The sequence below is a fragment of the Molothrus aeneus genome, chromosome 5 (assembly GCF_037042795.1).
Source record: "Molothrus aeneus isolate 106 chromosome 5, BPBGC_Maene_1.0, whole genome shotgun sequence".
NCBI classification, from domain to species: Eukaryota; Metazoa; Chordata; class Aves; order Passeriformes; family Icteridae; genus Molothrus; species Molothrus aeneus.
The window spans coordinates 62,493,441-62,518,138 of NC_089650.1; positions in this window are offsets into that span (position 1 = coordinate 62,493,441).

Here is a 24,698-nt window from a genome sequence, read left to right on the forward strand (position 1 = left end):
GAGAAAAAGAGAGAAAATTGAGAAATTTAGTGACTCCAAGAAAATGGACCAGGATAACATGAGGTGCAGTGCAAAGAGCAAAACATGCCAAAACTAAGCTCACAGATGTTGCAAAATCAGGAGAAAAAATGAAGGTCGAAGACAGAACTTGGAGGGGAACAGATGACTGAAAAGGCACAGATAGTAAAATAGGAAAAAAAAAAAAAGAAAAAAAAATCTTCACCAAAGTGAAAGCTATCAAAAAGCATGGGATGCCATGAAGTGCAGGGACATGGACCAAAGCTTGCCAAGTGATCCCCATTGAAATTGCAAGATTCCATTTCCCTTCCCGAAAGAAAATGGAATTTCCTTTTGGGAGAGGGAAACTAAATCTTAGGGACAACAGAAAAGAAAGGCTTAAAAAACACACTGGAAAGGAGATATTATCAAATGAAATGCAATTGAAAAAATCCAAAAAAACCCCAGAAAATTAGGAGATTTAGTGACTACAAGAAAATGGACTGGGTCTATATTGGGTGCAGTGCAAAGGACCAAAACATGCCAAAACTAAGCTCACAGATGTTGCAAAAGCAGGGGAAAAAGTCAAGGAGGAAGACACAACTTGGAGGGAAAGATATGAGGGACACGGCATGGATACTTAAAAAAAACCCAAACAATAAAAAAAGGCACAGTCAAAAGGTATGAAAAGACCTGTATGCCAACAAGTGCACAGACATGCACCAAAGCACTCCCAATTCATCCCCATTGAAATCACAAGATTCCCATTTCCTTTCGGGAAGGGAAACAGAAATTGCGGAATAGAAAAGAAAGGCTTACAAACACTCAGGAAAGGAGATAGGATCTGTTGTCATCGTACTGCAAAGTTCCATACCTTCTCAGTGATTTCTCATAGGCTTCTCCTCACAGCACTGAATTCTCTTTCTTCACAGAAGAACCAACAAACTCTAACACTCTCCTCAACCAGTTACCCCACTCTTTTGTAGCACTCGTCTCCTTCTTGGACACAGCTGTGTCCTGTTAAGTTCAGGGGTGTTCCTGATCTTTGGTGATTAGTAAAGCTGCAACTCCTCGGGTGTGAGACTACCTTCTGCAAAATCTTTATTTTTTTACATTCAATCCCTCCACAATGATCAAATAAAAGGCAATTGGAAAAAAAACCCAAAAAACCAGGAAATTGGCACATTTAGTGACTACAAGAAAAGGGTCTGTCTGGAAATCAGGTGCAGTCTAAATGCCAAAACATGCCAAAACTAACCTCGCAGATGCTGCAGAAGCAGGATAAAAAAATCAAGGAGGAAGACACAACTTTGGTGGGGAAGATATGAGAGACATGGCGTGGATACTGAAAAAGAAAAAAAAAAAAAGAAAAAATATTTGCCAAAGTGAAAGCCATCCAAAGGCATGGGATACTATGAAGCTAAGGTAGAGAAGATGATTGTGGAATAACTTTTGGTTTTGTAAAATGCTTCAGATAAACATGTTTGGGCCAAATAAATATTTTCTGCCTTTTTTCCTTAATTTCTGAAACTCTTCTTTCATATAGTTTACTTACTACATTGGCAAACTTATGCATATGCATTTATCTGCTATGCAATAAGTCAAACACAAAGTGTGTTCCTCTCATGTTATTCAATTCTGTATATCATTGTATGTAGGTTAAGGTTTCCCAGAGAAGTCTGCTTTGGTCAGTAAGAGATATACAGATAAATTTTCTCATCCACTTTCTTCATAAATATGCATATTTAAGTATGTGTTTGTTAGCATTTGTGTGCAAATATATCAATAAGATTTCTCATTTAATCATCTACATTCATGCACAGAAACACAAATAAGGATATAGCTAGATATAGATACATAAAAGGAAAATAAAAGCATCATGGAAAGACATATAATCCTCCCATTCACTTAAGCTCTTCCCCCAAAGCAATTACCCAATGTATATCTTCAAACATATGCTAGTTCTGTGAATAGTTGTTTTAAAAATTATTTGGACTTTTGCTGCTAAAGCTGAAATCCAACACCCTGGAACATTTTGCTTTGACAGCTTTTAAACTGAAAAGTCAGCTTTATGATAAGCACTTCTCTCTGTCTTCCTCTCCCTCTCAAGCGTTTTCATACAGTTTTTCATTTACTTCTTTGGTATTTTATTCAAGCCTATAAACACAACGCAGAAACCCTGAGCATTCAGTGGGATTACAAGTAGATGTAAGATATGAAAACATGTGCTTGAAGAGACAAAAAATCTAGCAAAATGGGGCAGCATCCTTTTGCAATTAGATGAATCTATAGCGTTATTCCTTTGCATCTGAAATTGTCCAGGAAACGACACATACACAAAGAGAAAATATGTTGTTTTTCAAGATAGGATCCAGAACTACTGAGAAATAACATGAGCAAAAGTTTTCTGTTTTCCCCATTTTGCTGTGTGTGAAATGCTGCATTTTTTTTTTAGCAGCTGGCACTTACAGAAAGAAGAATGAACTGTTACCTAACTGTTCTAAAGAGATTTGAAATAATATTGTACTCTCAGAGAAAATAAAGAACTATATCAGTTTCATAACAGACCAAAAACTGGGAAAATTTTTTGAAGCATTTATACCACCTCTGAGTCTACTAAGCCAGACATGCAATTTTAAGGTTTTGTGGAATCCCTAATTTGGGAACAGATTATGACGATGCTCAGAGACCTGAGATAGAACATCCCAACTCAATCTTAAAAGAAAAGCAATCCTGTTATTTTCCAGAATGTAGTCAGAGAAAATTACGTATTTAGAAGAGAAAAGTTGTGGCTGAATTTTTGAGAACATGGGTCCACAGAAGTATAAGAGGCAAAACAAAAGTAGAACGCAAAGAGTCTGAAGATGATAGGCGAGAGGTAGGGAAGAGCACGTGGCCTGCAGGGGAAACTGGCAGATGTTGGCAATGTCCCAACATCCCATAGGACTGCCAGATCTGCAAGATGCAAACCCATTTTCCAAAGGGCTGCAGAGAAGGACAGAAATAATCCATGAAGTATACCATGTGTTTTATAGAACACTATGCCTCTGTATTCAACACAGAGGTGTTTGCAACAACTACTTTAAAGAACATTTCCTGGTGGGATTCACTCAAGAGTAGCTACACACTGTGACTGAACTATTACTTTAAACACCAGGAGTGTTTCTTTCTAATTATAAGTTTAAAACCTGCATAAATCATTGCAATAGATGAAAATACAGTCAAGTATGTGAAAAGAAATCTTGGTCATGTGGGACATAGGTAAAGGTCAGTTTATGTCATGGAAAGACTATTTCTACTGTGAATACTCAGAGCTAGGTGCAAAAATAAATGTCTTGGAAAGGTAAATTTGCAAGTGTAAGGAAATGCAAGATCTGTCTGACATTAGTAACTTGATTCCAAGTTACCCCAGTAAAGGTATCTAACACCCCCTGAAACACATAAGAAGATAAAATACCTTATTATGTCTACCTGGCTGGCAGATTCAGCACAGGAACTGTGGGATATCTATGGGACACCTACAGGGTCATTTGAGTGACAGTCAGAGGACAGAATGACACAGTGAGTCCTGCTATTTTCTGTTGCTGACAATGTGAGCTTCTGCCACCTTTTATGACAAGGCAGAAGCCTGTGGTATAGAACCTCAACCGTTCTCTGCTGACAAGGGAGGTTGTGGGAGCCAGGTGTCTCAGCAGTGACTTCATTTTCCAAATGATTAGCACTGAAGACCACTTAAGTGTACCCAGGTGTTCCTAGATATTTCTGTGGGGTTGACAGATAAAATATGATCAACAGGGAAGATTTATGGATTAGCAGCAGAAGTGAGCTATGAAGAGCAGGCACCTTAAATCTGAGCAGGCACTTTCATGTTGTGTCACAAACTGCTCTTGGTTCCTCTGAGGAAAATGTCAGGGCATGATAGAACAAGAAAAACTAGAGGAGCAACTTTGAAACTGCTAACTTGAAATTCTTCAACTTCTAAAATACTGTTCAATACAAAGCTTAAAAACAGCCTAGATGGTATCAACCCAAAGCTCACAACAAAGGTACTGCAAATGCCTGCAAGGAGATTTAATGAAACAGAAAATGTACAATGATAGGGAATAGCATTTGTGGAAACCTTTGCAGCCAAAAAGTAAAGAATATTTATAACAGTAAAACATGGTTCCATGACTTCTCATGTAGTTGTAGTTATGAGTTAATTACTGCAGAAATTCAGAGCTGATGTTGAAATAGCAACTACTGGCAGCAGGAGGAAATGCAAGAATAACTGGGCCTGCAGGTCCTCAAATCATGAGGAATCACCAGATCCTAAAATACCAGTAGGCAAGACTGACCTGCACAATGTAGATAACAAAATTCTTCAGTGAAATCCAAGGTGTAAGAACTGAAAACAGCATTGCCTGCCCTTAATTTGCCCTTACAGCATGGGAGTTATTTTGGGCATTCAGATGATGTTCTGTGTAAGTATTTCTATAAATATATTTATATTTTGAAAAGTATAAACATGTTTATTTAAATAACTATCTCTTTAGCAGTTAATATCTAGCTAAACAAGCATGTGTGTACTCTTTTTTTTTTTTTAATTTCAATTTGTTCTAGGCTTCTTCCTTGAATGCACCATATAGCTCCAAGCACATAAGTGCTATTAAGAGCCTGTTCAGTGTCATTCAGCAGTTCAAAACAGGATAAGGCTGTGATTACTATCTTGTCACTATTTTTTTGCTCACTGATTATTTGAATCCTCAGATAACCCTTTAAAATTAATTCATTTTTTCCCCCATTTCTACAATCACAGAATAGATAAGGTGACTTTTTTTAGCAGCTGTATTTCTTGGTAAGACGTATGTTTCAGTAGAGCTCACATTGTGCATTTCAACTCTATGGTCCTTAAATGTCTCTATTCTTTAATCCTGTCTCAAATTTAGTTGCTTTCTCCTTTTAATGCTGTCAAAGATATCACAATACCAGAGAATTAATAAGATTTAATTTAGTATTAGAGAAAGGTTTAATTTCTAATATAACAAAATAGTAATTTATCTCTGTAAACCAGTCACTTATTTTCTCTGAAATGGTTAGCTTAATTTTTTCTCTATAATACTGCACAAAATAAACATTTGCAAAGGCAAAGATATGCCTTTAAAACAAAAATTGATCCCTGAACTGAAAAAATTTTAAAGCATCTCTACACAACTGTGTGTCCTAAAATTATATTCCTTTCATAAGCTTATTATTAACTTTATGTATATGTCCCTACCTTCAAGTTCAGCAGTTTATATCAATTACAAAGCAGAACAAAGCAAATCTGTGTTGGTGCCTAGACTGGGATGATCCTAGTTGTCTTGAGGATGATGAATGAGCGTATGAAAACAGCTCTGCTAAGGTCTGATCCCTTAACAATGACACCATGATGATATATGCTCAACACTCTGCACCTGCAGATCTCAGAGCAGATACCACCCAGGATCAATAGCATTGTCCCTGTTTATGGAGGAGGAGATTGGGGTCCTTGATGATGGCTTCCTGCCAGACAAGCAAAATTCAGTCACTGAATCCCAATCAGAATTTCAGTTTCTGGAAAACATGGCTTCCAGTTTTCCAGTTCCACAGAAGTTTGGTGGGACCAAGGTTAGGCTTGAAAATTAATGAATTTCAAGATTAGACTTGAAAATTAATGAATGCACAAGTGGCATTGCAAAGGGATTTTAGGAGGTCACAATATAAATGCTTTACAACTAGTGCTACTGCAGCAGCTGCAAACTCTGTTTAAGTGTCCATCCAGGAATATTATCCACATGCATCATGAAAGGGAGACCCCTGACCAGAAGGTCTTGAACTCTGAGTGCACAGAATGGGGCACTAACAAAGCATTATTGAGCTTGCAATAACTGATTTGAACACTAACCATAGTGCCCTCCTATTCAAGTCAATTTTTAGCGCCTTTTTTGAAAGGTGTGATGACAGAGGTGATGTTAGAATTTCCTTCTCCAATTACATTTATAAGAGAACTCGTTGCTTGCTATCTGAGTAAAAAATTGAAATAATATTTACAGCTTGAAATATTTCCTTGGTTGAATAATTGCTGATGCCAAAGTTTAAGAAGGTAATAAGTTTAATAGGCCACTTTTGTCTATGAATGTCTGAGTGTTTTGCATGCTGGAAATTAAAGATTTCTTTCATTTCCCATAAAACAGTTAAAACAAATATCTTCTGTCAGAAACGTCTTCTCCCAACTTCAATTAAACTTCAGAATGACTTTCATGCATCAGAGACTGCACTGAAAAATCAGTCAGTTCTATCTTCTCCACAGCAGCTTTGTACTGCCACATATGGCCAACATTGATTCTTCAGGCACTGCAGAGAATTTCCCTACATTTTTCAATTTTCTGGCAATTGCACCTTTAACTGACAGTGAAATTATTATGGCTTTTGCTGTCATCTAAACTTTATTCAAAGTACTTAATATATCCCAATTTACTCAGTGTTAAAAAATCTTGTCTAATTTTGTCTTGACACTAACGGATTACTTCCCACATGCTCTTCAGTAAAACAGTCCACACAGTAATTTATTTTCTATAGCTTTGTTATTCTAAAAAACACAGTTAGTCTGGATTTGAAGTTTTGTGTGCAAATCTCTCAATGAATTGAACAGTATCATTCTTCATTGACTCTGGATTAACAGCAGCGTCAAGGCTTGAATCCATGTGGATGTGACTTTGGTGTTAACATAAATTTTAAATTCAAAATTATGAAGTGAATTCTAAAGTGAATTTTACCAAAACTAATCAGCAATCTTGTTGCAAACTAAGGGTGACCATTCATTATACTAGTTGGAAATGGTTTATCACATACAAAAGACTTTTCAGACAGATCCAGCAAGAACAGAATTTCTCTCGAGACATTTATTCCTATTATCCTTCACTCCCCAAAGGAAAGCTATCAGCCAGTGACCCTGAAGTATTTTATCATGGATGGCAGATCAAACACTTGCTCAGCTGTGTTGGTGATGATATGTTTGCTCTTCAGTCCCCTCTTTAAGAATATCCTCAAAAGGCTGAATGGTGATAATTCTCAGGGAAGTGAAGAATGGCTGTAATAAGTGGCTATTGAGCAAGTCCTGTTCTTAAATCCACTTTCCTAACCCAGAGCAGATTCAAGTCCTAAGAACTTAACATCAGTGAAGGACAAACACTGCTGTGTTTACTGCACTAAATTCAACTGATACACAGTTCTTCATTTCCTGCAGTTAGAACAGATCTCCCTCGTGAGTCTGGGCAAACTCTAATAGGTCCCTCCTCTACACAATAATACTTCTTCACGAGGTGAAGAATTATCTTTTTTTTTCTTCTTCTTCTTCTTTCTTTCTTTAAGCCCAGAGCAGGAGGAAGCCTAGCAGTCTCCTCTCAAAACTGTTAAGTGCAGAGTGGACAGCCCACACTGTGTTGCACAGCTCCATATCTCACCACTTAGGATCCTAAAGCTGCTTTTCCTAAAGCCACGTGGCCATTTTCAGCCTGGCTGACAGGTGCTTTCAGGCTGGGAGAGACACAGGCTGGCTGGCTTTGTACAGCATCCAGAACTGGAATACTGCTCGATTGAATACTGCTCGATTGACCCTCTAGGTTTCTTCATGGGACAAACAGCAGCAATTAGCATCCAGTAAATAAATAAACAACCAACCAAATAACTAACTAACTAACTAATTAAATAAATAAATAAATAAGTAAATTAATATAGCTGAGAGCTTCAGATCACAGAATCACAGAATGGTTTGGGTTTGGAAGGACCTTAAAGATCACCTAATCCAATCTGCCTACCATGGGCAGAAATACCCTCCAGTAGAGCTCAGAGCCGCATCCGAGCTGTCCTTGAATACTTCCAGGATGGAACATCACCGGCGTGCACGGAGAGCTCGGCCAGCGGGACGGCAGCCGGTGAGGAGGCCCCGTTTCCCGGCAGCATTCCCGCCTGGAGCAGCCGGCGTGCCGCCGCTCCCGCCGCCGCCAGGTGGCGCCGCCGCCCCGAGGGATGCGGGGGGCGCCCGGCCGGGCCCGCCGTGGCTGCGGGCGCCCGCGATGGGCCCCGGGGGACACCCCGGGCACACGGGGACCCCGAGGGACACCCCGGGCACACGGGGACCTTGGGGGCCCCCTGAGCACACGGAGACCAGAGAGACACCCCGGGCACCGCTCCTACCCCGCCACACCGCTGCGAGCTGCCGTGCGTCAGGGCGCTTCGGCAAAGCCCGCTGCCAGCTGCACGCTGGCCTCGGGCCGGGACAAGCTGAGGGAAATTTCCCTGGAAAGCATCGAAGGGAGTTTAGTTGAAATAAATAAAATAATTAGAAACGAGACCAAAAATTCCTCCCATCTAATATTCTGTTTGGATGTTTTTTAAATGAAAATCTAGCCGTGTCCTGGGGTGCCTCAGGCAGCAGGGATGCCAGCTGGTCAGAGGACCTGATCGTCACTCTCCTTGAGCCCTCTTTGCAGTTTTGAACATTTCAATATGAGAGGGATATAAAGCCATTAGAGAGCTCCTCCAAAAGAGAGCTACAAAGATGATGAAAGGTCTAAGACAGAAGCCATGTGAGGAGTGGCTGAGTTCACTTGGTTTGTTTGGCTGGAGGAGACTGAGGGGAGACCTCCTTGTGGTCTGTTCCTCAAGAAGGGAAGGGGAGGGACAGGCACTGATCTCTTCTCTCTGCTGACCAGTGACAGGAGTAGAGGAAATGGCCTGAAGCTGTGTCAGGGGATGTTTAGGCTGGATATCAGGAAAAGATTCTTCACCCAGAGGGTGGTTGGGCACTGGAATAGAGTCCCCAGGGATGTGCTCACAGCATCAGCCTGACAGAGTTCAAGAAGTGTTTGGACAATGCTCTTGAGCACATGGTGTGATACTTGAGGTTGTCCTGTATAGGAGTTGTACTTGATGATCTTTGTGAGTCCCTTCCAACTCAGGATATTCCATGAATCTCTGATCTTCAAATTCATATTTAAGAAAAGAACTTTAATTCTTCATGAAAGAAAGGTCATCGTATGTGCCTATAATGAATGTGAGAGAGATAGATGAATAAACAAAAATCAAACAAGGGGAAATCATTATCCATTAGACACCACAGAATGACTTTGGCACGTGCATGTTCCAAGTTTGCCTAATGGAAAGTTTGTTAATATGAGCAGCTGGGATGTCAGGCTCCCTCCCATCTCAAGCACTGCTGAAGTCTGGGAAGGATGCTGTAAACAGGGCCAGCTTGTCATTGTAGTCCCATAACCAGAACTGATAAGAACTAAGTGCAAACTATTAGGAAGTACTGTCATTCTCCTTCAAACCTGGGCTCTTTTGATTTGCTGTGCTTGGGCACCAATGCTCAAGGTCAGCTTTTCAATGATGCCTTCCTTTTGTTCATCTGAGGACAAAAGCACAGACCCTTGGGAGTGATATTCTGTGCTAAACTGTATCTCCTGACAATATTAATAACAGTCTATGAAATGTCAGTTGATGCTCACTGAAATTGTACGCAAATATTAAGCTGAAACATTCACCCGATCTTTCATTCATCTGTTCCAGGGAAATGTCATTGGTGAAATGCTAATGGAATGTGACAAAATACTTAAGCCAGAAAACTCATGAGGCAAATTAAGGCCACTTGACTTTTTCCCAACCAGTCTAATAGCTACTGAGGCACTGGCAGAGCCAGAGGAAGATTTTGTGTTGCTCCAGGGACATCACAGTATGGTCTGTTGAAAATAGCTTTATGATTCCTGTCTGACCTCAGGTTTCCAACCCCTTTTGTGAGATAGTATGAAAAGTAAAGCTTCTTAAAGGGAAGAAAATTGAAACAAGTACTGGGGAGATTTTGTAAATGATCTGTAAATCTTGCTTGTGGCTCCTGTGGCCATTCCAAATTTCCACAGTCATTTAAAAGTAGGAGAAACAGCTTCAGTTTGTGAGATGAACTTCAAATAACAGGCATTGCAAAATCTCCCTCAGCTACTTTACTTCCACAGTCTCCCCTGGGTATTTTTTTCAGGTGTATAACAGATCTCTTTCCATATCTAACATTAAATACAGATGTATTTCAAAGGAATAACAAATTTCAGTTAAATTTGTCCTAGATTAGAGTCCAGTCCAGTCCATTGCTTCTGATCTGATAGAGAACAGGAAGTACGCCATCCATCCCAAAATATTCACATGTTGTAAAAGCAAACATGAAGAGAGAAAAAAGCACTTTCCCCACAGTATTAAATTTTGAAAGGAATGATTCTGAAAGGTGTCCACAAGAAGCAGAAGCAGACTCAAAGATAAAAGCCAACACTGTGTGCATTTGTACCAGGTACAGAAGAGGTGGATCAGAGGAACCAAACAGGCACAGAGACCTCCATTTATATCTTGCAGTGAAACAGAATACAAATGAATCTTGGCATCAGTCGGAAAGTCTGAAGATAATCTATTCAAAGACAAAAAAAAAAAGACCCCAAAACCCACAAAATATCCACAGCAGGAACAGATGAGCTTGTATGTGGGAAATAAGAAAAATTCCACCTTGGAGTCTGGTACAATTAGTAAAAATCATTAGTTACAAAGCAAGATAACTTGAAAGATGGAAACTAACAGTAGATTCTGCTAAATCTGCACCTGGAAACACAAGTAAGGACCTTCAAACACACAAGAAAATGGCCTTTATCTGTATCTCTAAATATTTTTGTGATGTAATAATGAGAAAAAATATTTCAACATCATTGACATCAAGATCAAATAATCAAAGCCAAGAATAAGTATTTCTGGGTATGGAGGTGGTCATAACATTTATAAAGGATACACAAAAAAGAAACTTCTAAAAACCTAATATTATTTAGCTTAAGAAGGAAACAGCCACAGGTTTCTTATCTACCAATTAATTGCATCTGCAGAGCTCTTCACTTGATGCAAACCACTTTTTGTTTTATCCTCCTCTGACTTTGGAAACAAGATTCCTTATCAGTCCCCAGTGCATTTCCCCAAGGTGTAGCACAGATGTAATTAAAAGGCTATACAATTAAAAAGGGATTGCACCTAAATCACTACACTGAAACCATTTCTCATGCAGAGCCTGCTGTACAGAACTGCACAAATGTAACTTCATTCTAATCCACATCTTTATGCCCATCTGTAGTGTGTCAGGGAGAGAGATTTTTGTCCCCATAAAATTCTCAAGTACAAGGAGCTGGAGAAATTATGAATGCTGCTTTTACTTGAGGGAAACTTTTTCTTTCAGGTCACCTAGTCAAGTTCCCGTTTTCTCTGAATAAATTATTTGAGTGCTAAGCACAACTCTTTGTCTATAGATTTGTTATGGATCTATAGAAGTCAATAAGAGTCTGCCCATTGATTTAAAGGGGCTTTAGATCAGAATTTTTAGGGGCCAAATTTTAATCTGACCAAACATCAACCAAAGCTCTGCTGATTTCAGTGAGGTCAGGGTTCTGCCTCAGTAACCCTTACAGTGATTGGTCCTGTCACTGGGCAGCATCAGAAAAAGCCTGGCTCCACCCTCCTTGCTCCCTCCCATTTATTTATACACATTATAGGATCCCCCCTGAGGCTTCTCTTCTCCCTGCCAAACAGTCCAGCTCTCTCAGCCTTGCCTCACAGATGAGATGTTCTAGGCCTTTAATCAGCCTTCCTTTTATTATCTATGCACTTATGGAAGAAGCCCTTCTTGTCTCTTATATCCCTCCCAGAATAAGTTTGTTTGGTCTTTAATTTTGCTATCTTCACCCTTGCTTCCACCCTTGTATGCTTCATTTTATGTGTGAGTTTGGGCAAAGGGTCAATGCCATTGCAGATAGAGTTTACAGACCGTGCAGGTGAATAATTGAATTACATAAGTTTATACCACAACTTAGTTTAGGATTCTGTGTGTTTGAAACACTACCACAACCACCACTATAATATTAAGTAATTTGAAAACCTGCCAGGTGTTAGCATGAACAACTGCAAAGCACAGGTAAAGTGGTAGTTGCCTTCTACATTGGGAGATGCTAAAAGCTGGATTTCTTTTATGTTTCACTCTGTGTTCCTGAAGCAGGTGGTGTGAAGGGTTTAGTGTTTTAAAGCTGCACCCACATGAATTAGGCAGCATGAAATATGCATAAGTGGGGTTTGTCACTGTGCTTAGTAAGCAAAATCAACTCATACAGGCCATCAGCAAAGGAAATGGCTGTATAGAATTTAATGAAGTATGTTTATTTTCCAGTTATTTATAAGTTAATATAAAAATAATAATCATAACCACAAAAGAGGCCCAATGGTTTTTTTTAAAGGACATTTAAAATGTTTTAAATAATTCTTTATAAAATATAATTTCCAGTACTACTTACAGTCTGCTCCTTGAAGTTCACTGTTCAATTGCTAACATCCATAGTCGAGGCATTTTGTTAAATGGGACTGTTATCCATGGACACAAGTGTAATTACTTTAAGTTTTTAGGAACAGCTTGCATTGTTTATAAGATCAATTTTTCTTTTCAAGAAGTGGAATTAATAACATAAGCAGCAGTTGGGAAAGAGCTGCATATAGAGATTGTAAGAGAAGAAGCACTAGCTAACAAAATTATCACAATTAATAGGAAAAAAAAATTATCACCAGGAGAAAAGAGTGATATAGCAAAATGTTATTGCTGCAGATGCATGCCAAGTACAATGAAACAAACCCCAATAAAAAACCCAAACAAAAAATCCCAGGGAATGCTCAGCCACAGTATTTCGCATTACAGAGTTTGTGCTAATATGAGCCAAATGAGGTTTGGCAATGAAAGCCCACTATAGAGTAAAATGGAGTTTCTAAAACTAAGGAAAGTCCAGAACCTAATGTAATTCTTAAATCTGATTTACCCAGTTTCTTTTTCTTCTTGGGGACGTCATGTCATTTCTTGTTTTTTACTGATCAATACCAAAACCACCTGACAGCACATGCTGTGACATCTCAGGTTGGATCAAGACAGGCACAAAACACCAGATACAAATTGCATCCTTCATGCAGACCCTTCAGACTGATTTAAGGACCTTCTTCAGGACCTGAATGTGTGCATTCTTAAGGAAATCATGTTTTCCTTGTTTCTCATTAGGGATGAATTCCTCCAGTCACAAACCAGTCCACAACAGAAACACTGACTATCAAAAGGTTTCTCAGTATTTGTGCCTGCAAGACAAAAGCTGTTTTCCTATTTCCAGGAAATCATCACTTTTGTTGAGCAACAACTTTTAAAATATTTATTTGCTTCCTTTTATTTATACACTGTAGTTTCTACTTCTTATTTTATTTAAAAGAGGAAGTTTCTTGAAAGTTATAAGTTTCTGTTAAAGATATCTTTATATCTTTATAGTTTTATAACAAGTCCATATCAAAAAGAGAACAATTAAATCACTCTGAAAAATGGAAGAGGGTTTGGCAATAAATCATTGAGATTGGAAAGCTAAAGGAAAAGACCTTTTCTTATTTAAATTTTCCTAAGAATCAATCTTTAAATTGCAGTGAATCTTTTCATTATAAGGACTGGCCAGGTGTAGCACATCAAAGAAGACATATTTATACTCCCCTCTGAATTTGGTTTTCAGTCCCTGGCTGTCTTCCACTGCAAACAGCATCTGCATCAGAAATTGGTATAAGCCAGCACTTATTAATTAATAATCTTTAGCAAGTACATTTCTGATAATTCTTCCAGTTATGGCATAATGTAGGTTTATAACATGTGGCAGTGTCTGGGCTCACTCTGACTTTTGGGTTCATATTGGCATCACCTTGTGTTGAGTCCCAATCTACTTACCAAGGAGCAGGAATACTCTCTCTCCTTATCTCTCTGCTGGGAGGCAGGCATACATTAGAAACTTAATTCAGACTGTGCTGTTCTAATGTGCTTGTGAAACAAAAAACATGATGATAATGATAAATGATAAACTATAAACATTTCCATAATTAAAAACCTTGTACTGGGTTGAAAAAATAAGAGATGCCACCTATATGCCAACTACTGTTTTTGTTCCTTGCTTATTTCATCTGTTCTCTCTGTGTGAACTGCAGTCCCTCCTTCCTTCTTCTATCTGAGCAAACCACCAGGGTGGTTTGCATCTGTAAAATCAGAGAAGACTTGCCTGTTTTGAACTATTTCTAATTCTCTTTGACTTTGCAATTTTTCAAGGAATTTAATTACATCCACTAAAGAACAAAGGTTTAAGGAAGCAAGAAACTGTGGATGTCTTTGATGCACAAATAATGATTCTCTGTAGAACACGTTTGAGCTCATGAAAGGAGTTCAAACCTGAGTGACCAAACAGATGACTAACAATGCCAATTCTTAGAAACTTGGTCTACAAGCAGAAGTGGATGGAAAGGACAGAGTGGAAAAAAGCTCCACTTTACCTCTGCAAGCCCCGTGTGCAGAATGAGGAGTTGATCGTTGCTACTGTCATTAAAGCAAAGTTTACAAAAGGTGAAGGTAAGCCTAAGTAATTGAGAATAAGAGTTAAGTACTCAAAATGAGCATAAATGTAGAGAGAAATAAGAGAAGAAAAGGAAAAGAATAGTGTTCTGGAGCTGACAGGAAGGAAAGAATATATGAGGAATGGAGCCCTAGGTTTAAAATCCTGATGTCCTTCTATTAATTATAGTCATGTTCATACAGAAGTTTTTGTATTATCGCTGAGTGACTGAAATCAGAATGTGCGTTGAAATCTTCCACCTAAAGATGCTCCTACTGACATTCTTCAGAAAAGCAAAAGCTATGAAGTTGAAAGAGTGTGAAGAACATGTCAGATGTGTGAATTTCTCATCTTTCATTTGGATTTTATAAAAAAAAAAAAGCTAAATTTTCAGGGACAATAAAAGCAAGGGAAGGCTTGAAGAACAAGTCACGCATTGGGTCGATAAAACTCTTATAGCAAGTGTTATCTTTATGACTACTAGGAACTTAAGAATTGTCATACTGGGCCAGGTGAATTTTTTTTCTGAGCCAATAGCACTTTTCATGTGTTTCAAAGAGAGATAAAAGAAGGCCCATGAGGAAAATTCCTTGGTAACATTTTCCATTAGTGGTGGTCTTATGGCCATCTCTGGTTATTTAGTTCTCATTATCCACAAGATTGTCCAGTCCTTGTTTGAACTCTGCTGTTTTGGACAATGATTTTCATAAGTTTGTTGTTCCTTGTGAGAAAAATATAAACGTGCTTAGAACATTTAGATTTCCACTGTCTGTAATTTGAAGTTTCCTGCTTCTTGAATAGTAGTAGTTAATAATGGGCTGAAAACTAGAGGCAGAATGAAGTTGCATTTAAAGTAGTAAACTAGGATTTGATCCTCCTGGCACTTCTGAAGGTTTTTTCCTTGGCCTTTGCTAAGTATTTTAATTTCTCTGTGACTTAATATTTAAACATCCACATGTTTATTTCATTACCTTTAGCTATCTGTTAATTCCCTGATTCTGATGCAATAATTACTCAAGGATATTCTCTGTTCATCTCATATTTCATTTTTCTGTTATTCTCTGCCTCTTGCAGAGTATCTGAAAGGGTTTCCTAGTCAGGAATTCCCCAGCACAGTATTTGTCTCAGGAGTCAACAATATCACAAACTTAAGAAAAAACTGATCTCTCTGGTGAGCAGTGACAGGACCTGAGGAAATGGCATGAAGTTGTGTCAGGGGAGGTTTAGGTTGGATATTAGGAAAAGGCTCTACGCAGAGGGTGTTTGGACATTGGAAGAGGGTTCCTAGGGAAGAAGTCATGGCATCAAGCTTGACAGAGTCCAGGGAGCATTTGGACAATGGTCTCAGACCTATATGGAATGAATTTTAGGGCTCTCCTGTGCGGGACCATGAGACAGATTTGATGATCCTTGTATGTTCCTTCCAACTCAGGATATTCCATGATTCTAAAATTATTGCAAATGCAGTGCTGTCTTGCCTCAGTGACACCCACCAGTAAAGTCTGCAAAACTTATAAGTGGCAACTCACCTGTTCTGGATCAAATGCATTGCACAAATCTTCTACCTGGTCGTTTTAATGGATGTCTCATTTTAGCAGCTATGCAGAAACAGACAATCACTCAGCATTCCCTATGCATCATCCCATCCCATTCATGGTTCCATAGTCACTCTCATATTCCAGAATAAAATACTTCAGCTGCCTTTCACATTTTCTCATCATAATTACTCTTTTCTAGACCTTCCAGGAAGGAACATCTGTGCTCATTTCCTTGATGTGGCTTGTATTGTGTGTGTTTTAAGGATGACCTGTCTCCTATGGGACTATGCCTTCTTTTCTAGGGCTGTCAGAATTCTTTGAAAGTAAATTCTTAGCTGGAATCATCCATCAAATGTGTTTTCCCTTCAGTTTCACAATTTAAAGTTGTTTACGTTTGTGGCACTTAAAGAGCTCTGTTGGCTTTCATTCCCTCATTAAATAAATGTTTTTCTGTTTGCGCTTTACTCTTTATGAATCGGAGTAATGAATTGATGATGATGATAATAATAATAATAATAATAATAATAATAATAATGTTGTATTACTTTGATTTTTGCTAAGTAACATGAAGGAGTTTTGGTTTAGTTGTTTATTTGTTTCATGGGGTTTTGCTAAGTGAAAAGGTTTGAACAAATGAAATGTCTGCCAGAGCCAGGCTGCTGAAGCATGTTTGAGGTAGAATAATTCAGATGCTAAATGAAGATTTATTCTTACTCTAGGCAACTAAAGGTTCCCTAACTGAAGAACACAGTAATTTAAAAAGTCTTATTAGGGCAGGCATACCATCATGGCAGGTGTCAGGAAAAGCAGGAAGAAGGCTGCTCTAAGTCAGGAGCCATGGATGTCCTGATTGAGGGGGCACAGTTCTGCAGCATCTGGAAGGAGCAGAACTGGTGACAGCCAGGAGCTTTTTTGGAGCAGCTGGGGGAAGCTGGGAAAGCCCAGTCTCCATGTGAAAGCAGCAGAGAATGGTGTCCTCTGGAAGAAAAAAAGGGGGTAAATGAGTATTTAGGGTGTCTGCAGCTGCAGACTGTTGTGTTGCTGCGTGTGAAGAAGCAGCTGGGGTCATAGTGGGGGTCACCCAGCACAGCCAGCTGGGTTCCCCCCAGTGCCACCATCTGGTCCTGGTCCCCACAGCAAAGGGGGGGCTCAACACAAGCCTTCTCCAGGAGGCTGTGGCTGAGACACAGTCCCTAGGAATGTAATAAAGCTTTTGCATCAAGTTGTGGTTTGGTGTGCTATTTATCTTTTCACTCCCCCCTTTATTTTGATTTGTTTCTTATTGGTAGAGTTATCTTAGAAAGATTAACTTAAAGACCGCTTTGCTTAAATTGAGATAATGATCACAAAGAGAGCACTCACCAGTTTGATGACAAAAATGCATCAGAAACAGCACTCAGCATAAAATATACCTAAGAGTGCATTCTAGCCAGCCTGAATTGCCTATTAAATATTCCATAGTCAAATATTTATAGGTACTGCTTTGTATGCTTTAAAAACAAAACTTTAGAGATCGGGAGCAATTTGTACTTAATTAAAGTGTATAACTAAAACTGGTGAAAAAGTTGCTTAAGCTATTTATAGTCTTGATCTACCTTAGAGGAAAAGAGACAACTTACATGATTGTAAAGATTTCAAGTGGCCTGTGCTCTCTACATCTCAGTGACACTGACATCAAGCCCTTTAAGATTTAAGCCTCTCAAGATTGGAATCAAATTGCAATTTCTTTTTAGATGTTAATCAGTAGCTGTAGCCGGATAGTTAGGATTAAGCAATTGCACTGTGCACATTGTAACCTTGGCTAATCTTTTGCTTTAAGGAAAAAAGAAGACAATCCCAAGATGAATTGGTTGTCTGGACAATAGCCACATGGAGTGCAGTCAGCAGAACTGAACAGTAACTGGGGGAAGGGTAATTCCAGCAGTGAGTTACACAGGGGACTGTGGCCACTGACTCTTTGGCCACCTATTTAACCCAGACCCCAGACTCAAGCAGAAGGAGGAACTGCACATGTAGACTAGCAAGAGGTATAACTAGCAAACAGGGGTTTGAGTATTAAGTAATGAAAAAGTTATGCAATGTGTAAGCAGTGAATGCTAATGCTTTTGTTTGTTAAAGTGATTACATAGTGTAAAATTTTGATGATTGAGGAGCCAGCTTTTTGTGAGTAACCTGGCTCCCTACTTTGAGCAATCTAGAATAAAAAACAGAAGTGCCTTGTCTCAGTGTGTGAATTGGTGCTGCTCACCAGGTAACGAGCTGGTTCAGCTTGTTACCCAGGAGAACAGCACTACCTGAATAACTGATTCATTTCCCTTTGAGGAGCTGATTGCTTTTAATATAGTCTTCAAAAGCTAAAAATCTTCTCTGCTCGTCCCATGCCAGGCTCCCCTCTGCAGGCTGTCCTGCATTTCCATGAGAAAAAAGCACAGACCAGCCTAAAACTCTCTCCTCAGCAGGGGAGCCCTGGTTTGGAATGAGGCTTGTCTGTTCCAGCAAAACTCTTGCAGGAGTTCCAGTTGTAGGGATGTAGAATCCCAAAAGATAAGGGGCTAATAGGTATGCCTCAAACACAGATGTCTGGATGGCTGAGGAGCCAGCCAAGGATTGCAGGCAATAATGAACAAGGGTTGTTGGTAATAACCAAGGATTGCTGGTAATAACATGCTGTAGGAAAGAACAGTGTGGCTGGAGAAGAGGGCCATGTGGAGATAGGTTAGTACTTTTCTGAGACAAACATCCCTGTCCTAGTTCCTGGAGATAAGCACAACACAGTACAGCACAAGTGTGGGAATGAGTCCAAGAAGTGGGCATGGACTATGGGGGAAAACAAAACACCAAAGACCCCCAAAAATCTCCAACCCATTTCAGGAAAGGTCTTGAAGAACAGACTGTGCATGATAACTGATTTGTATAGGAAGTAAGAAACCTGTCTTCAGGGCAGGGGAAACTTATCTAGAAAAATTTGACTTTTACTGAAAAATAAACATCCCTCTCAAATACCAAGAGCACTTGAAGTACTCCTGACAGGCTGGCTGCAGTAGAGAAACTGCATATTACAGGCTAGGAAGGGACAGCTTCACCTGAAAGAGCACAGGGTAGATATAATGACTGCAATAAACACTTGCTGCCCTTTGAAGGTAACAGGGCTGCTGTCCTGCTTGGGCACAGCTGCAGAGACAAAGAAATGAATGTGCCTAAAGTGCTAAGAAAAATCTAAATTATTTTATTTTCATTTGGGGAAAGGATCTCAAGCTAATTGTTCTGCTTTGCAGCTTATTTTGGTTGGTTCAAAGTTGGTTCAAGCTAAAAAGAAAGGTCTGTCGCACAAAAAGAGAAAAAGATATTTTAGGAGCCATGAAATATGCAAACATATAAAACTTGTATTGGTGTTTGCCCTCAGTAGAATTCACCTTTTCACTCTCTAAAAATGTGGCTCTTTTTTTTCTGCTTTGGGGCATAATCCTGATGAAATCACAAATGTAGAGAATATTTTGTAGCAAAAGTGTTTGGGCTACTGCACTCCTCCCAGATCAATCCTTCTGATATTTTGAAAGATATATTAGACCCAGAAAACACACTAGAATAAATGTTATCACACAATCCTGAACAGTCTTGGCATGAACATTGATGAATTGAACTAAACCCTCTCAGGAAAGCCTTTTCTGCTTGATGTCCTAGAACTGATGTGATAATTGATAGAATAGGAAGCTGAGAGCATACATTACTGAAGGAAGAAAACATGCTCATGGCTTCTCACCCAAAGGCTGGGTTGCCCTGAAATCATTCCTTCAGAAAAGTAATATGGATGAGAAATTAAACGGCCCCTTAGCATGCCCTGTGAGCTCATATGTAGCTGTTTTCCCAAACAGAAAAAAAATGAGGCAGAAATATTTACATGTGGGGACCATTTAGTACTGACTTCTCCAGACACTGGTAAGAAATCAATCAGCAAGCACACATCTTGCAATTTCCAGTTTTGTCTCTTCCATAAATTTGTGGTTTAATGCATCTTCTTCAGGTTAAACACTCTTTCATTTAAAGGATATTAAATGTCAAACTGGCAAGGGATTTTAAGTAAGATATTGTCAAGGGTGAGGTGATAAATAAGATTTTACAACTTGAGGCACAGAAGCCATGTTTGATCAATACAATCTCTTGCTCCTATGGATAATGATAATTCATGGTGTCAAGTGGACAGTGTTCATCACAGCAAATAGTCCTGGATCACTTCAACGCTTAACAAAAGGAAGAGATTGTGGCAGCTGCAGCTGAGAGTCAGGACACACATATCTCTCACAGACAAGAGCCAGCATCATAATAATTCCAATCAGTAAGATTCAGTAAAACACAAATAGCTAAGCAGGCAGAACGACTTCAGTGGACACCTGGTAGAATGCAGGACTAAGAGCAGGACCCACTCCTGTGACTGTATGCCATTCTTTGACACCCTGAGACCTGCATACACCCCGGTAAGTGTGACCAGAGCATCTGGTATTTGCTAACAGAATGTTTTCTTAAGGGGAAAACCAAAGAAACTATTCCTTCCCTAAGGTATTCACTATCTGACCACTTCTTTTCCATGCACCAGTTAATTCTTATGCCTTTGTTACCTTTCCTACAATTTCATCCCTTCTGAAGTACCTGACCATGGAGCCAGGGAGTGGTATATCCACTCTGTCTGTACTGATATGTTTTGTTTGGATATTAATCAAGACAGAAAATGAGGACAAGCAACTCATACAGATATCTAGGGCAAGTAATACAGAAAGAAAGTGCAATCCAAATACCACTCTACAGGTATACTTGGCCTACAGAATGTTTCTGGAGAGCCCAAAGCTTTTTCCTTCATAAGCATAGGATGGTGAATATTGCAACAACAATATAGGACAGAAACATAGGAAATATAGGACAGAAATTAATCTCCTGTATCTTTTTTATCTATCCAAGAACAGCCAGGTTACTGCTGTTTCTGGTGTGATAATTACAGAAGATTCTGAGTTGGAAGCAACCCACAAGGATCATTAAGTCAAATTTTTAGTGGAATGGCCTAGGCATGGATTACCCCACTACCTTGATTCTGTTAGCCCCATGCTCTGACCAGCTGAGCTAATCTCAGGAGAAAGAATGGGAGATGACAGCTTCTTCTGGTGAGCAGTGACCTTGTTATCAGCAGTGGCTGCTGTGGTCACTCCTACTGGGCTGGCATCTGTCATATCCCCTGTTCCCTTCCTCCTCATCTGCTTCCCTTGTAGAGCCACATTGGACTGAAGTGGTTGTCTGTCCTTCCTTGCATTTAAGGGCACAGAGGAAAGTATTGCTCCTGAAACAAGAGAGTCATTGGAAGATTCATGAACAGGATGGTTTCAAGAAAGGCAGAAGAGGGAGACAGGCTGCTGCTGTAGGGGAGGGAAGGTGCTGGGAAATTTCAATAACTGGCACCTCATTTAGCTGCTGGGCAGATGTCTGTAGGTGAGGATACGTGCAGTTCTGTCTAAAGAGAGAAGGACAAAGGAAGTGAAAGCCTTCTGCTCTACTGAGAGAGTGAAGGTTGGGGAGGAGAGGGCTGAAGTTTCTTTAGCCATGCTGCAGAGGAAGGATAAAGCTTTGGGCATATGGGCTTGAGGTCAGATCCTGCCTTTGCAGTTTCCCAGACTGCGGTGGATCACACAATACAAACTGGAAAAGCTGACTCCATAATAATGTAAATAGCACTTAGGAAGGCATTAAAGCCTCTCAAATTCAGCTTTTCCATTTCTTCAATTCCATGAGCTGCTCCTTCTTATGCAATTCCTGTGGGTAGCTCATCTAACTATAGCATTTATACAGTGAACTAAACGATTGGTTTAAATCACTTGGGTGCTATGTCATTTATTTTAGGGTAGGTTTAAATCAGACTGAAGTTCTATAAACCTAATTAAGAAGAAACAAAACCTTCTCCATTGCAAATTTGCATTAGAATGCATAATGAGCTAAAGGCAAGTTCAAAAACTGTATTTACATGCTCTCAGTGAAGCCTAGGCAGAAATTATGTTCCTAAAGTATGCATTGTTAGATTACCTAAAGCAATCTATAAAAACACTGATGATAAAACAAACAAAACATTTTTTTTAGCCATCAAGATCTCTAGACTTATTGCAAGTCTTGAAAAAATGGCCCTTAAAGGCACCACAAGTAGTTCTTTAGTCAGCACTTTGTAAAAAAACCAAAGTTAACAAAAACTCTCAAACCACAGCATCTTACACATTGTTGTCACAATGCTTTTCATCTAGAAACACATTAAAGCAGGTCTTCCCCCAACTTCCATTTTTCTAACCATGAGAGACATTTAGGTCTAAAGCAGAATGTTACCTCTCCCTAGAAAACTTGGTTCTACAGAGTCACAGCTACAACACCACTATTTATATTACCTTTCTAGAAATTCTGTTCCTAAAAACACTTTAATAATGAACATATGATAAACTTAATGTTTCAATCATAGGGGATCATTACACATAAAACTGAGCCATGCAGTTGGTTTTGGTCCCAAACTGAAATACAGTATTTTTAAACTGAATAATTTTTAATAGCTGGCTTTTGAGACTGGTGGGAGAAAAAAATCAAAAACCTTACTGAACTCAGCATCTGACAGTTAGAGTAGACTCAGACTAAGTGACACACATTTAAGTGCCTCTCTGTAGTTGTCCAAGTGTGATTTAAGTGCTTAGGATCTCGTTATAGATAAAGAAGATCTCTTAGTATGATGAGTCTGTTAAGAAATGTAACTGGCCAAATATATCTAGTTTAGAGAAAATTGAGTTGTTCTTTTAACCTTCTTGACTTTTTAAAGTAAGACTTCAAAATCAGCCATCCACCTAAGGTATCTTCTAAAAACCCCTTCACGGTATCATGAAATATTTTCACAGTCTTTGAAAATGTTATAGGGACCTATGGAAGACCACACCTTTTAAAGGAGCAGCTGTAGGAAATATCCCAGGACACCTCAAATATCACAAACTCTCCGTGTTTGTTATTTTAGACAGTACATCAATAGCATAAAAGATCAGATGCAATTAATATCTATGCTCCTAATATTTTTCTGGATTCCTGAATTTTTATGCAAGCATTCAGTTAGGAGCTAGCTGGGAGTAAGAGAATATGTAGATGTACAAAACAGGATTTTTGAAAGAATAAAGTATATTTTATAAATATTTTCCAAAGAATATGATATAAATATTGTAATTGCAGTGAAGCCTAGGAGCCTTCAGTAGCTTGAAGGTCATGTAGAGCAATGACAGACATAAATGAGAAATTTCATCTTGTGGAGTTCACCACCTTATATTGTACTAATGCAGTGGGTTGCCCATGCCTACAATTTCCTGCAGTTATTTGTGGGACTAAGGGTTCCATCTTCTCATATCCTGTGTTAAAATTTAAATCTTGATAAAATTATTCTAACTTGGATATTTTAAAAGATTTAAACAGAAATTTGGAACATGCAGGATAAAGTCAGTTTGCTGGGATAAAAGAAAAGGTGCATCATTTATTTAGCCATATTTGAAAATTTTCCCAATATAGTGAATAAAGGAATATTTTGCTAAATTGGGAAAACAGGAAATCAAAGCATGAACTTTTTAAGTACAAAAATCCAGAAGAAAAATCCTCCTCAGAATTGCTGCTCTAAAGAGATTTACTACTTCATTGAGGAAAGACTTGAAGCTACATCTTTCCCCTTGAGCACATTGGAAAGGTTTGTGACCTTGGAGTTAGATTTTTCATCTGCTGGCCAAGATTCAAGCTTATGCAAATAGTTTAGTCTTGATACCACTATCATCTAAAGCATTTATAGTTGGAGATTTGCTTCTTTACGTAATGACTTTATCTCTGATGTACTTTGCTATAAAGTGAAATTGCTGGCAGTGTGCTTTTGGGGGGAATAGGAGAAATACATTTTAGTTTTTAAAAACCCTTATGCATAAGAACAAGTGCTTTTACATTTGGTTTTGTTTTAACTGCATACCCTCTCTTCTCTAGTACTCAACAAAAGAATCATTGATTCACCAATAGATTGTGTAATTGTGGTTATTTTAGACACAACAGAGGTGGTAAACAAAACAATCTTTTTTCCCTGCCAAATGTATGTTATTTCCACAAAATTCAATTAAAGCAATCAGTTTTTAAGGGGTTTTGTAAAAGACAGTAATTAAGGCAAATATTTTCCAGCACCTGGGAACAACCTTCTTTTGTGTTTGATATTATGTGTTATTGTTCTGTATCAACAGCATTTGTGTGGTTTGCTGCAACTTTGATCTGAAAGTGAGATGATTTCTTCAGTGGTGGCTCAATTCGAGGTGGTATCATTTTACCTACCAGGAAATCCTTACCAGGACTCTTGGACTTAATCCATGCACAGCTCACAGCAGTGAAGACCCTGATTGGGAATGGGCACAGGTAAGAACCCCTCATATAAGAAGACTCCACTCTGGGTCAGCAATTTTGATTTTGAACACTGCCATTCTGTAAGATTACAGTTTCCTCTGAAGTTATGATATTGCTGACACAGGTGAAGTTTAACACAGGCTATAACTCTTTTCTTTGCCTCTTGCTGCCAGAGCTGAGCCAATAACTGCAAAGTCCAGGGATTTCCCAGTGTAGCACTGGATCCATAAGTGACTGTGGAGGCTCACACTGGGATACCAAGGAGTGCTCACATTGCTGCCCTTTG